Below are 13,281 nucleotides of genomic sequence, written 5' to 3'. Positions count from 1 at the left end.
ATCTATAACCATGACCCTTCTCCCAATAATTATATCTGTCTTTAGGCCACCCAAGTATTTAGTTGACTGTATTATTTAAGCCTTCCAAGGAAAGGAGTAACAGCAGGGACTTTAGTAAACCATAGTAGCAATAAAACATATTTGCAGTCAGTATATTTTTCTCTTATTTTTTTCCTGCGATGTTAGTGGTTTTGCTTCATTGCTTATTATCATACCTGCTATTTTTCTTTTATTAAACTGTAGAAGGACCCATGCTGGTGACAGATTTATCCTCGTGTCTGAATCACATGCTCGGGGTAAGTTGGGAGTGTCTATTCTTTTATCTGTGTATGTGAGTGTGAGTGTGCAAAGTGAGGGAATGTTGGTGGAAGGGGTATGAGAAATCGGTGAAGCAGATGGGGAATAATGAATGAAATGATTGTATGTGACTGTGCACTGATTTACTCCTAGTAAATACAATAGGCTCTGTCAAAAGTATGCATTACATTTTCTATGAGCCCCGCCTCTTATCTGGTCTATGTCCTCCTCTTTCTCCCATCCCAACTCATATTACTTTATTTTCCTGTCTGCCTCTCTAATCAAAACCTGTGCTCAAAATATTTATTCACACTAAGATGTAAATGATAGATGGCAGGTCAAAAGAGAACCACTGGTAAATTCTATTCTATTTTAATTAGGTTGTACTCAGACTATAATTATGGTGGCTCGGCTAACTTGTGGAATATCAATTAAAGATGATTGGTTGGGAAGAATTTTTAAGGCTCTGGGGATCCTGCAGAAAACTATGGCATATCTGACTCCACCAAAGATTAGTCCAACTTTGACAGAGAGGGATTTAATCAAAAGTAAAAATAAAGGCCAAAAATTTATACTTGTGTACAACAGCTGAGACAACTAGAAAACTAATCAGCTGAATTAATATCCCCCCCCCCTTTTCTGTTTGCTGCTCAACTATACTTCTGTAAAATTCTGAATCACTTCCTAAGAGTTTAATGGATTTGGACTGAGCCAAAATATTATGTATTATCTCTGTCCAATAAGTCAATCCACTAATGTTCCTTGAGGATCTAGATACAAAAAGCACTTTGCTGCTTCCTCTGAAGGATGTAAAATGAACACATGAATACCTTCCTTACAAGATTCTTTTAATAATTAGAGGTAATCTATGTAAAGTACTTAGTATTTAGTACAAAATAAGCACTCAATAGGTGGTTGCTGTTGTTGTTGCTCTACCATTACTCCAGCTATAATGCTCTCTGCCTGCTTGACTTTGAACAAGCTAATTCACTTCTTTGAGCCTTAGTTTCCTCTTTGGAGATAATGGAGATGTGTGAGTAGTTCCTATTTTACAAGTAAGTCTGTTGTAAATCTTAGATAAGGTTACATATAAAGTTGCTTTCAAAACTATGAAACACTAAGCAAACATAAGGAATTATCATTCATCTGTTAAAAGGATCAGAGTCCCAAATGCATGGAGGAAATCAAGCGCTCTTCTTATGTCTCCTACTATCTGGAACAGGCTTGGGAAGAAATCTGGGGACATCTCTGCTTTACTGTCCATTGCCCAGGTATAAATCCAGTTCTTTGTTCGATTGGCTATATAAGATGTTAGAAAGTAAGGTTGAAATTGGTCTAAATTCTCACCTCCTGATTGCATCATCCATTTGTTCATTCATTCAACCTTTATATTGTAGTGGACTCATGAGAGGGAGAGAGAGAGAGTCTGCTTTTTCTGGACTTCTGATTCTTCTGTGAATTGAACTGAGAGAATCTCCTTTTCAATTCCTACTGGAGAGCAAGGTAGAATGACACATTTGCTTAAGAAATGACTAGGTCACAGTCAGTTTCTGAAGTGCCCCATACCACTGATCTAAGACTGTAGTTGCTGCCTTTGAGGGACAATGGGGCTGGGCTGCTGGAAATATCAGAGAAAGCCTCCACAAGGTTGCTTGGAAGAGTTAATGGTTTGTTAAGTTCCTAAATCTATGATGGTGGCTATGGAACCCTATGCAAAAAGTGTTGTGTAGTGAGCCTTTGGTTCACTAATATGCATATGTTTTTATAATCTGTCTAAGGAAATTGAACTACCTTATTAAAACAAAATGGAGACTCTCTAAAGTTTTAGTCTTCATAAGAGACTGCCAAAGTAAGACAAGGTATTTGGGCCAAGCACATCTACCTCTATTCTTAAATCTCATCTATCCCATGGGTTTTTTTTTTCTCCCCATTAATTACTATGGCCACCACTGCATTGGCTTTCTTTCTAAAACTCTGTCCCAGGAGTAAATGAAGACCACTTTTCTGAACTCTTGAATTTTAAGAACTAGAATTTTCTAGAAGACTTTTTTAATGTTATAGAGGGTAAAGAGGGAGTTAGATAAAGGAAATATAAAATACAGAGCACTGGTTTCTTTCTTTCTTTTTTATTCTTATGTTAACCCCCATACATTACATCATTAGTTTTAGATGTAGTATTCCATGACTCATTGTTTGTGCATAACACCCAGTGCTCCATGCAGAACGTGCCCTCTTTAATACCCATCACCAGGCTAACCCATTCCCCCATCCCCTCCCCTCTAGAATCCTCAGTTTGTTTTTCAGAGTCCATCGTCTCTCATGGTTCGTCTACCCCTTCGATTTCCCCCGCTTCATTCTTCCCCTCCCGCTACCTTCTTCTTCTTCTTTTTTTTTTCCTTAACATATATTGCATTACTTGTTTCAGAGGTACAGATCTGAGATTCAACAGTCTTGCACAATTCACAGCGCTTACCAGAGCACATACCCTCCCCAGTGTCTATCACCCAGTCACCCCATCCCTCCCACCCCACCCCCCTCACTCCAGCAACCCTCAGTTTATTTCCTGCAATTAAGAATTCCTCATATCAGTGAGGTCATATGATACATGTCTTTCTCTGTTTGACTTATTTCGCTCAACATAATACCCTCCAGTTCCCTCCACGTCGTTGCAAATGGCAAGATTTCATTCCTTTTGATGGCTGCATAATATTCCATTGTATATATATACCACATCTTCTTTATCCATTCATCTGTCGATGGACATCTTGGCTCTTTCCATAATTTGGCTATTGTGGACATTGCTGCTATAAACATCGGGGTGCATGTACCCCTTCGGATCCCTACTTTTGTATCTTTGGGGTAAATACCCAGTAAGAGCACTGGTTTCTGATGGACAAAGTCATCATCATTCCTACCCATTCTTCTCCAATGTGAGCAGAGAGGACACTCTGAATCCCAAGGATGGATCTACATTTTATCCAAGCTCCGGGCTTCCCAACTCCTTACATGTCCTCAGTTTCCTGTCCTTGTAGATTGTGTTCTGTATACTTTGTACATTATGAGCCACGTCAAAGTCAACAATGAGATAGCCTTAGAAGAACCTCTACCCAGTTCTTATTTCTAGTCTGAGTGCAGACATTTTCTTGGGTGATTGGCAGGTCTAAGATGATATTTATGACGAATGAATGACCTCATGTTTCTCACACTTCTATACACAGGAGCTTCATCTCTATCACAGTTCCTACTATTAAAAAAATAAGCTAATTCATTGACAAGCCATCCATGCAAGGATGGCAATGACCAGTGAGGTGGCCAAAACAGCACAACACTGAGACCTGCTGAAGGAACATAAGTGGCCAATAGCACAGCCATGGACCTCCAAATCCACCATCATGCTCACTTGAACTCATGCTCACTTGAGGCCAGGCTCACTGTGGGCTGCTCTCAGCCAGACTGAGCAGGACACTGGCCCTAAGGCAAGTCCATTCTAGTGAGACACAGGAATCCTGTGGGTGATTCTTATGGATGGAGGCCTCAGCATCAGCTGGTCTGAACCTGACGTGGGATTGTGCTGTAGTCCAAACCTCCCCTTGCCCAATTCTTCTCCCTTCCCTCTCTCCTCCCACATTTGCCAGACCTGCAGTGTGGGCTGAAGATGGTTCCTAACTTCCCTGGATGCCTCCCCCCAAAAATCTCTTGGACTTCTAATCCCATCCTGTCATTCACTTCTTAGCAAACACAAACTAACATAATCAATAACCGAGGAGATGTTTGGTTACAAATCTGAGATGTGTTTGACAGTGTAACCCGTGTGAATTTGGAGATTCATATATTTCAGTCCTCCAGACATCTGCTAGCCTCTGGGCTGCCCTGGTGGCTCAGAGCACTGGGTGAGCTGCTGAAGTCAGGGCAGAGTGAAATCTGGTTTATTCTCCCTGGGTTTTCCCCTGCACTTTCTGGGGCAGATTTAATCACAGGAGGAGACATTAGCACATAGCAGCCTCCAGACTTGGGAGACTGACTCCAGGAATTCAGCCAAAGTGCCTCATTTAGGCCCATCCAGGTTATATTAGCCAAGCCATTTTGTTACTGTTTGGCAACCTAACCAGTCAGGAGATTCTGACAGTAGCAAAAAACCAAAACCAAAACCAAAAACAAACAAAAAAACCACCACCTTGTTTGGGAAACCTTGAAAAATGTAGGCCTGTGGTCATTGGAGCAGTAAAGAATATGCTTCTTGTTTGAGAAAGCAAAATAAAATTCCATCTGCGTTCACAGCTGTACTGGATACTCAACACACAGACAAAGTATGAGGTTAGAGAACCATCAACATGGGGATACCAGATAATGGTGCAGACTTCCATCTTCATAAACATATTCATAATTTTGCATTCAAAATAATTAAAAAGCCTTTAAATTTGGTGTATATGTACTTTTTTGTTTTATCATTTAGTATGGCTTTTATTTTGTAATTATTTATGGAAAGGAACCTTATATTTTCTATACTCAGGTCCTCTCAAGGCCTCCATCGAATGCATAGGTGTGGCCCCAAGACAACCAGTCCCTGCCCCCCCCACCATGAATGGGTATAGTCAGTGGTGTGTTGGTAAATGTTTAATGACTAGATCTCTGAGAACAAAGGCCCTGATTTGTAGTGTTTGCTGTTTTCCACGATGTAGATACTCTCACCATGGGCGGTGTCACGTTGCCAAGGTGATGTCATGGAGCACATTGCTGAGAAGAGATTCATGACTGACCCCCCTGAGCTTATAGGAGCTGGGTCCAACACCCCACTGGTTCCAATTTGCCTGCTGAAGATGCCTTTCATTGCCTTCTAATGGAGATGGCATCCTGGGTAGGGGACTACTTTGGATCTCAGAGGCTTCTTGTCCAATTAATGTTACTGTCTGTGTTGATTCTAAGGCCCAGGTTTCTTTGGCATTTCTGCCAAATATGCTCTATTTCCTAGTGTAAAACATCTATGGCCATCTCGGAAACCTGCTACAGTAACGATGAGGAAGACAAAGGCAGGGATGATACTTGTCTCCCTCAAAATTCCAATCTTGCTCCTCTGTCATGAGACAGCTCCTTCACTATCAGCATGTGGCAATTTCTAAGGCAATTTGGCCAATCAAATTGAGGGATTAGCTTAGCAGTTAAGTCATCAGCCCAATAATATGGTTCTTTCTGAAGCTATGAACTTCTTTAAGGGTCTAATAAATGCTATCATTCTTGCTACAGAAAAAAAATGTACCAGCTACTACACTACTAGCGTACTTATAAATACACCTAAAATTTCATGGAAGTCTACCTCCCCCGCGTCCCCCATCCCAGTGCATTCATAAACCTGAAATTTAGAACACCTACTTTAACCCTATGGAAACTTTCCTCTCTACACCTAAAAGGCCCCAAATCTAAGCCAATGGAACCCCAGAGAATTTCATGTAAGAAATGCATTGCCCTCTACATGGAAACATTCTTTACAGGATTTGTTCAGACCAAGCATGTTGGATCTCAAAAAGTGGTATTTTAAAATCCTAATATTAGCCTCTGCAGAGGCACTTTCATGCACAGAGGACTCTGACTTCCCTCAGGATTCTGTGGGACTATCCCAGTAATTAACATGAACTGGGATAACAAAATTTTGGAGGTGCTTCTTTCACAAGGGTTAGTGCTGATTAATGAGCAAACGTGTGTAGATGTGACAGTGGCAGGGAGAGAAAGTTGTGAGAAGTCTGGAGTTGAGGTCCTTGGGGGAGAAGGGCTAGAAAGTACAAAGCAGTCTCATTAAAAATGCATGCTGTTGAGCAAGAAACCTTTACATGGCCTCATTTTTGCTACCTCCTAAAAGATTTCCTAATCCAGCAGGCCTCTGATGAGTGTATTGGGTCACTTTCCTTTTCTCTACCAGGCACACCTTCCATTTCTTTCAAGTTCTGCTGAAATCATCATCACCCCTGGGTCATGTGGGGGTGTCTGTGCCATCTTTTTATAGAAACAAACTTCCTAATCTATGAATTAGGCTTCAGAAGAAAGAAAATTAGCTTTAGAAGCTGCTTGAATTTTGCCAGTTTTCTTTAGTGCTGTGGGACAAATTCCATTACCTCTGGGGATCTACGTGTAGGGTTTTCATTAGTCATTGCTGGTATAAGGTTTTACAAAGCTTTTTTTCAGGAGGAGGGGTCTGCAATTTGTGGCCAGAGGGCTTTGATCTTTCAAATACTTATGAGAGATTCCAAAAGTGTCTGACATTAAGGAAAGTCTTGCCCACATTTATTCAATCAGGATTGAATGTCTTCTATGTGTTGGCCACTGAACTTGGTGCCAGGGATAGAGTGCTGGGTGAAAACAGACATGATTCCTGCTACCAGATCATAGTGGAGACATCTATTAATAGAAAAACGACACAAATAAAAGTGAAATCACACTTGAGATACCCGGCATAGAGGGGAGATGCAAGGTACCCTGAGAACTTGCAGTGCAAGACCTGACCTAGTGAGAGGACAAAGGATGCTTCCCAGAGAAAGTGATGATGTAGTTGAGACGTAAATAAAATGCAGGTGGTAACTGGGGTAGGGAGCACCTAAGCAGAGAAGAGAATTTGTGTTAAAGAAATTTGTGTTAAAGTAGTGAGGAGCAGAAAACGTTCAAGAATCAAGGAACAGGCTAGTTGCTAAAGAAAAAAAATTAAAAAATTAATGGAAACAATGAACATAGAATATGGGATCATGGTTGTAGTTGGTGTGCAGGAATGATAGAGGGAAATGCAGTTTAGGAGGGGAACACTAAGGGCTTTAGCTATATTATAACTCTGCTTTTTGTTTCAAGTTGGTCAGTGAGTACATGGAGTTCATTATAACACTCTTTATACTTTCATACATCTACTATTATTTTTGTTAAAAGATTTATTTATTTATTTGAGAGAGAGAGCATGGGTGGGGAGAGGGGCAGAAGGAGAGGGAAAGAGAGAATCTCAAGTAGACTCCCTGCTGAGTGCAGAGCCCCATGTGGGGATTGATCCCACAACCCTGAGATCATGACCTGAGCCAAAGTCACAAGTCAGACACTCAACTGACTGAGCCACCCAGGTGACCCAACTATTAATTCCTTTAAAGAAAGAGCATGAGCCTGAGTGAAAAGAGAGAACAAAAGAGAATGGCAGAGAGATGAAGCTGGAGGGTTAGAAAAGATATCAGTAAGAGTGTAGATCTTTCAGGTTAACTGAATTAAAACATTATGATGGTTGTTTTTGTGGTCTAGTTCAGGTGGCACAATCCTGAAGTTGTAATTTTTGTTGTCTTTGCTTTAGGGTATCCTAAACTATTCCTTATGTAATGGTACTAACCATGGGCTTTTTCTTTTTTTTTTTATTTTTATTTTTATTTTTTATTTATTTTGTTTTATTTTTAAAATTTTTTTATTCTTATGCTAATCCCCATACATTACATCATTAGTTTTAGATGTGGTGTTCCATGATTCATTGTTTGTGCATAACACACAGTGCTCAATGCAGAATGTGCCCTCCTCAATACCCATCACCAGGCTAACCCATCCTCCCACCCCCCTCCCCTCTAGAACCCTCAGTTTGTTTTGCAGAGTCCATCATCTCTCATGGTTCATCTCCCCCTCCGATTCCCCCCCTTCATTCTTCCCCTCCTGCTATCTTCTTCTTCTTTTTTTTTTCTTAACATATATTGCATTATTTGTTTCAGAGGTACAGATCTGAGATTCAACAGTCTTGCACAATTCACAGCACTTACCAGAGCACATACCCCCCCCAGTGTCCATCCCCCAGTCACCCCCTCCCTCCCCCCCCCCCCCCCACTCCAGCAACTCTCAGTTTGTTTCCTGTGATTAATAATTCCTCATATCAGTGAGGTCATATGATACATGTCTTTCTCTGTTTGACTTATTTCGCTCAGCATAATACCCTCCAGTTCCATCCACATCGTTGCAAATGGCAAGATCTCATTCCTTTTGATGACTGCATAATATTCCATTGTATATATATATATACCACATCTTCTTTATCCATTCATCTGTCGATGGACATCTTGGCTCTTTTCACAGTTTGGCTATTGTGGACATTGCTGCTATAAACATCGGGGTGCATGTACCCTTTCGGATCCCTACTTCTGTATTTTGGGGTAAATACCCAGTAGTGCAATTGCTGGATCATATGGTAGCTCTATTTTCAACTTTTCGAAGAACCTCCATACTGTTTTCCAGAGTGGCTGCACCAGCTTGCATTCCCACCAACAGTGTAGGAGGGTTCCCCTTTCTCCGCATCCCCGCCAACATCTGTCGTTTCCTGACTTGTTAATTTTAGCCATTCTGACTGGTGTGAGGTGGTATCTCATTGAGGTTTTGATTTAGATTTCCCCGATGCCAAGTGATGTTGAGCTCTTTTTCATGTGTCTGTTGGCCATTTGGATGTCTTCTTTGGAAAAATGTCTGTTCATGTCTTCTGCCCATTTCTTGATTGGATTCTTTGTTCTTTGGGTGTTGAGTTTGATGAGTTCTTTATAGATTTTGGATACTAGCCCTTTATCTGATATGTCATTTGCAAATATCTTCTCCCATTCTGTTGGTTGTCTTTTGGTTTTGTTGACTGTTTCCTTTACTTTGCAAAAGCTTTTTATCTTGATGAAGTCCCAATAGTTCATTTTTGCCCTTGCTTCCCTTGCCTTTGGCGATGTTTCTAGGAAGAAGTTGCTGCGGCTGAGGTCAAAGAGGTTGCTGCCTGTGTTCTCCTTTAGGATGTTGATGGACTCCTGTCTCACATTGAGGTCTTTCAACCATTTGGAGTCTATTTTTGTGTGTGGTGTAAGGAAATGGTCCAGTTTCATTCTTCTGCATGTGGCTATCCAATTTTCCCAACACCATTTGTTGAAGAGACTGTCTTTTTTCCATTGGATATTCTTTCCTGCTTTGTCAAAGATGAGTTGACCATAGAGTTGAGGGTCCATTTCTGGGCTCTCTATTCTGTTCCATTGATCTATGTGTCTGTTTTTGTGCCAGTACCATACTGTCTTGATGATGACAGCTTTGTAATAGAGCTGGAAGTCCAGAATTGTGATGCCACCAGCTTTGCTTTTCTTTTTCAACATTCCTCTGGCTATGCGGGGTCTTTTCTGGTTCCATACAAATTTTAGGATTATTTGTTCCATTTCTTTGAAAAAAGTGGATGCTATTTTGATGGGGATTGCATTGAATGTGTAGATTGCTCTAGGTAGCATTGACATCTTCACAATATTTGTTCTTCCAATCCATGAGCATGGAACGTTTTTCCATTTCTTTGTGTCTTCCTCAATTTATTTCATGAGTATTTTATAGTTTTCTGAGTACAGATCCTTTGCCTCTTTGGTTAGATTTATGCCTAGGTATCTTATGGTTTTGGGTGCAATTGTAAATGGGATCGACTCCTTAATTTCTCTTTCTTCTGTCTTGTTGTTGGTGTATAGGAATGACCATGGGCTTTTTAAAAAGATTTGTTTATTTATCTGAGAGAGAGAAAAAGAGAGACAGCTTGTGAGTTGTGGGAGTGGCAGGGAGAGAGGGAGAGAGAGAGTCCTCAAGCAGACTCCCAGCTGAGCACAGAGCCTGACTTAGGGCTTGATCTCACGACCCTGAGATCATGAACTGAACTGAAATCAAGAGTCAGATGCTTAAGCAAATGAGTCACCCATACATTGCCTAACTATGGGCTTTTAACATGCCATAGAAGGGATAAGATGTTAACTTATCCAAATATTAAGAACTCTCTCCCTATTGGTTATAAATATACAGGAAAATGAAAAAAAATAGCAAAACTAGTATCTATTTAGTACACTGTAATTTAAAACATTAGACAAGATCGGGGGCTTTCAGGGTGGTTTGGCCGTAGACAACTGGGTGTTATCCGCAACTAATGAACTGTTGAACACTACATCAAAAACTAATGATATGGGCGCCTGGGTGGCTCAGTTGGTTAAGCGACGGCCTTCGGCTCAGGTCATGATCCTGGAGTCCTGGGATCGAGTCCCGCATCGGGCTCCCTGCTCGGCAGGGAGTCTGCTTCTCCCTCTCCTACTCCCCGTTTGTGTTCCCTCTCTCGCTGTGTCTCTCTCTGTCAAATAAATAAAAATAAAATCTTTAATAAAAAAAAACTAATGATGTACTATATGTTGGCTAACTGAACATAATAATAAAAATAAGTAAGTAAGTAAATAAATAAATAAATAAAACCTTAGAAACATTGAAATTAAAGAATTTGATTTTTTGTAAAAAGCTGATTAAGAGGGATCTGAGCAGTGTCTGTCTTCTTCTTTTTCCATTTAACTTACTCCATGGAGCCAGCATCTTTGCTGTGCCTTGGCTGGTTGCCATAGTCCTTCCTAAGGATCAACCAGTTTGGATCAGCCTCCAACATTCTATCCTGTGAACCTTCAATGTCATGAAAAATCTCTGAGAGTTCCTTTAATACGAATTTCTGTTGTTGTTGGTGGTGGTGTTACTTCCCCAGAACATCTTTATCCTTTCCATCATAGACATTTTCCTAATTTTTGTGTGTAAGTTCACCTTTCTGAAGCTCATCTGGCTGCATGTCTAGAGTCTCTCCAGTAAGGGTAGCATCCACATTTCCCACAGTCAGCTATTTCTATAACTCCACTTACTTACAATTTGAATTTCACTTTCAGTGTTTCCACTTTTTTTTTTTATCAGCTATACTTTCATCTTTGTTGGCTTATTCTCTCTTTTGATTCTTCATTTCTGTAAAATGCCATGTGGTTTTATCCCTGGGAGACAAGGAGGCCACACAACCACACACTTTGCTGTCCGTGCATGACCTGATAACAGATGCGGTGACTAGTCACTGGCAGACTCTGAAGGGAGTGACATGGTTGGTCACTGATCATAATGCACATCTTTTATGTGGTGATCTTTGGACTGAAGAGCAAATAGCAAAGTTTGAACTTGATGCAATTAGTCACATTTAACACAGTGGTAACTGAAATTCATACATACTAGAACTGTGCAAAGTGAGGACTCCTTGTATTTACATATGAGTCAGGCAGAGTCTTTCAGTTAAGAGAAAGCAGAAAGTGCTTTCTGTGAAGTGAAATGCAACATTGGAAATGATACCAGATACCTGGTTAGGGAATGTAGGAAGTGAAGGCAGCATTGACTATGGGAAGACTCCCAAGGGAAAATCAGAAGATGACCAAAACTACTCCTGCTTTAAAGATTTCCTAGACTGGCCAAATGACCACCAAAGATTACATGAGGGATATCTGATTGATTTTGTGTTCCTCTCCCTTTCTATATCCTGTACATAATGAGTGTTTTATCTTACTTTTCAAAAGAAAAAGTATTATAAAAAGATTAGTATCATTAGGCAAGCCTGCTTGAGTGTCCACTGTTATTTATTGCACATATATTCACATGAAGTTCACATATGAAACCTTCCCATTGCAATGCAAGCTTGCCAGACACAGTCATTCCTATAATGCTTCCAAAAGCTCGGGATTTGCTGCAGGAGAGAGGTGGAAAATACCTGGTTGAGACTCTGTGAACAGGTCTGGAAGATGATAAAGAGAGCTAGGAATACACATGAAACACTTTATCCTGTCAATAAAATTATCTTTAACATAATTCTTCACTTTAAAGTGATAGAGAACTTTGGTGGTGGTGTTCTGTTTTTGACATTGTAGGTGAATTAAGATCACTTAGCAGCTGATCTAGGTTTAGAAAGAGAGTTTTGTCTGGATGTCTCTTGGTCTCTGACTGTTCACAAGAAATGACGACACAACATTTAACAACAGACTAAAAACAGTGTCATGAGCAATCAGAACAAATCCAAAGCCAGCAACCTAAATGCATTCAAGGCATATAAAAATAAGGGCTTTGATAAAATTGAAAGTTGCTAGGCTTGGGACCATATTATATATTTCTTAGAAATCACAGTTGCTTAGATACAAAATCACCATAATATTTTGGTATGGAGAAAGTTTTGGTGGGTCTCAGATTAGCATCTTTTATGGGGTAACTGATAAATTTGGAGAAACTTCACAATCTGCTTTGGTTTAGGTGCAAAGCATGATTTGTAATTTTGTCATTTTGGCTCCCTAATCTTCAACTTAATGGTGTAATAAACTCAATAGAATGGGGTATGTTTTTAGACTTGAAATTAAACAGATCCAGTTCTCACTTCTTTCCCAGGAAGGTTTTGGGAATAAACAGAACCATTTTCAGAGTTTTTTTAGTTCAGCTTATTTTCATGGACCCACTAGTTTTTGGAGTAATTTAAAGATTTTTAACTTTGGATATTTCTGCTACGTTGGGATTCCACTGGACTTGTTTTTATTTTTAAGAAAGATAAAATTAAATTGTGCATGGTGTAAGGAAATGGTCCAGTTTCATTCTTCCGCATGCAGCAATTGCACTACTGGGTATTTATCCCAAAGATACAAATGTAGGGATCTGAAGGGGTATGTGTACCCCAATGTTTATAGCAGCAATGTCCACAATAGCCAAATTGTGGAAAGAGTGAAGATGTCCATCGACAGATGAATGGATAAAGAAGATGTGGTATATATATATATATATATATACACACACACACACACACACACACACACAATGGAATATTATGCAGCCATCAAAAGGAATAAAATCTTGCCATTTGCAACGACATGGATGGAACTGGAGAGTGTTATGCTGAGCGAAATAAGTCAATCAGAGAAAGACATGTATCATATGACCTCACTGATATGAGGAATTCTTAATCTCAGGAAACAAACTGAGGGTTGCTGGAGTGGTGGGGGGTGGGAGGGATGGGGCGGCTGGGTGATAGACATTGGGGAGGGTATGTGCTATGGTGAGCGCTGTGAATTGTGCAAGACTGTTGAATCACAGACCTGTACCTCTGAAACAAATAATAAATTATATGTTAAAAAAGAAGAAGAAGAAGAAGAAGAAGAAGAAGAAGAAGAAGAAGAAGAA

The 13,281-nt window shown here is 40.1% G+C and overlaps 1 long non-coding RNA gene across 1 annotated transcript in view; it reads left to right on the top strand.

Moving 5' to 3' along the window:
• The first annotated feature begins 267 nt into the window (after positions 1–267).
• Positions 268–13,281, top strand: part of LOC118027271 — a 46,733-nt gene continuing 33,719 nt past the window's right edge. The window contains exon 1 of the long non-coding RNA XR_004683785.1: positions 268–296. This is a non-coding gene — a long non-coding RNA (uncharacterized LOC118027271). The remainder of the gene's footprint in view (positions 297–13,281) is intronic.

This window comes from Mirounga leonina, unplaced genomic scaffold (genome assembly GCF_011800145.1).
Source record: "Mirounga leonina isolate KUSES-001 unplaced genomic scaffold, KU_Mleo_1.0 Mir_366, whole genome shotgun sequence".
Lineage (NCBI taxonomy): Eukaryota > Metazoa > Chordata > Mammalia > Carnivora > Phocidae > Mirounga > Mirounga leonina.
Note: the sequence above shows the minus strand (reverse complement) of the source record. Positions and strands in the feature narration are given on the sequence as shown.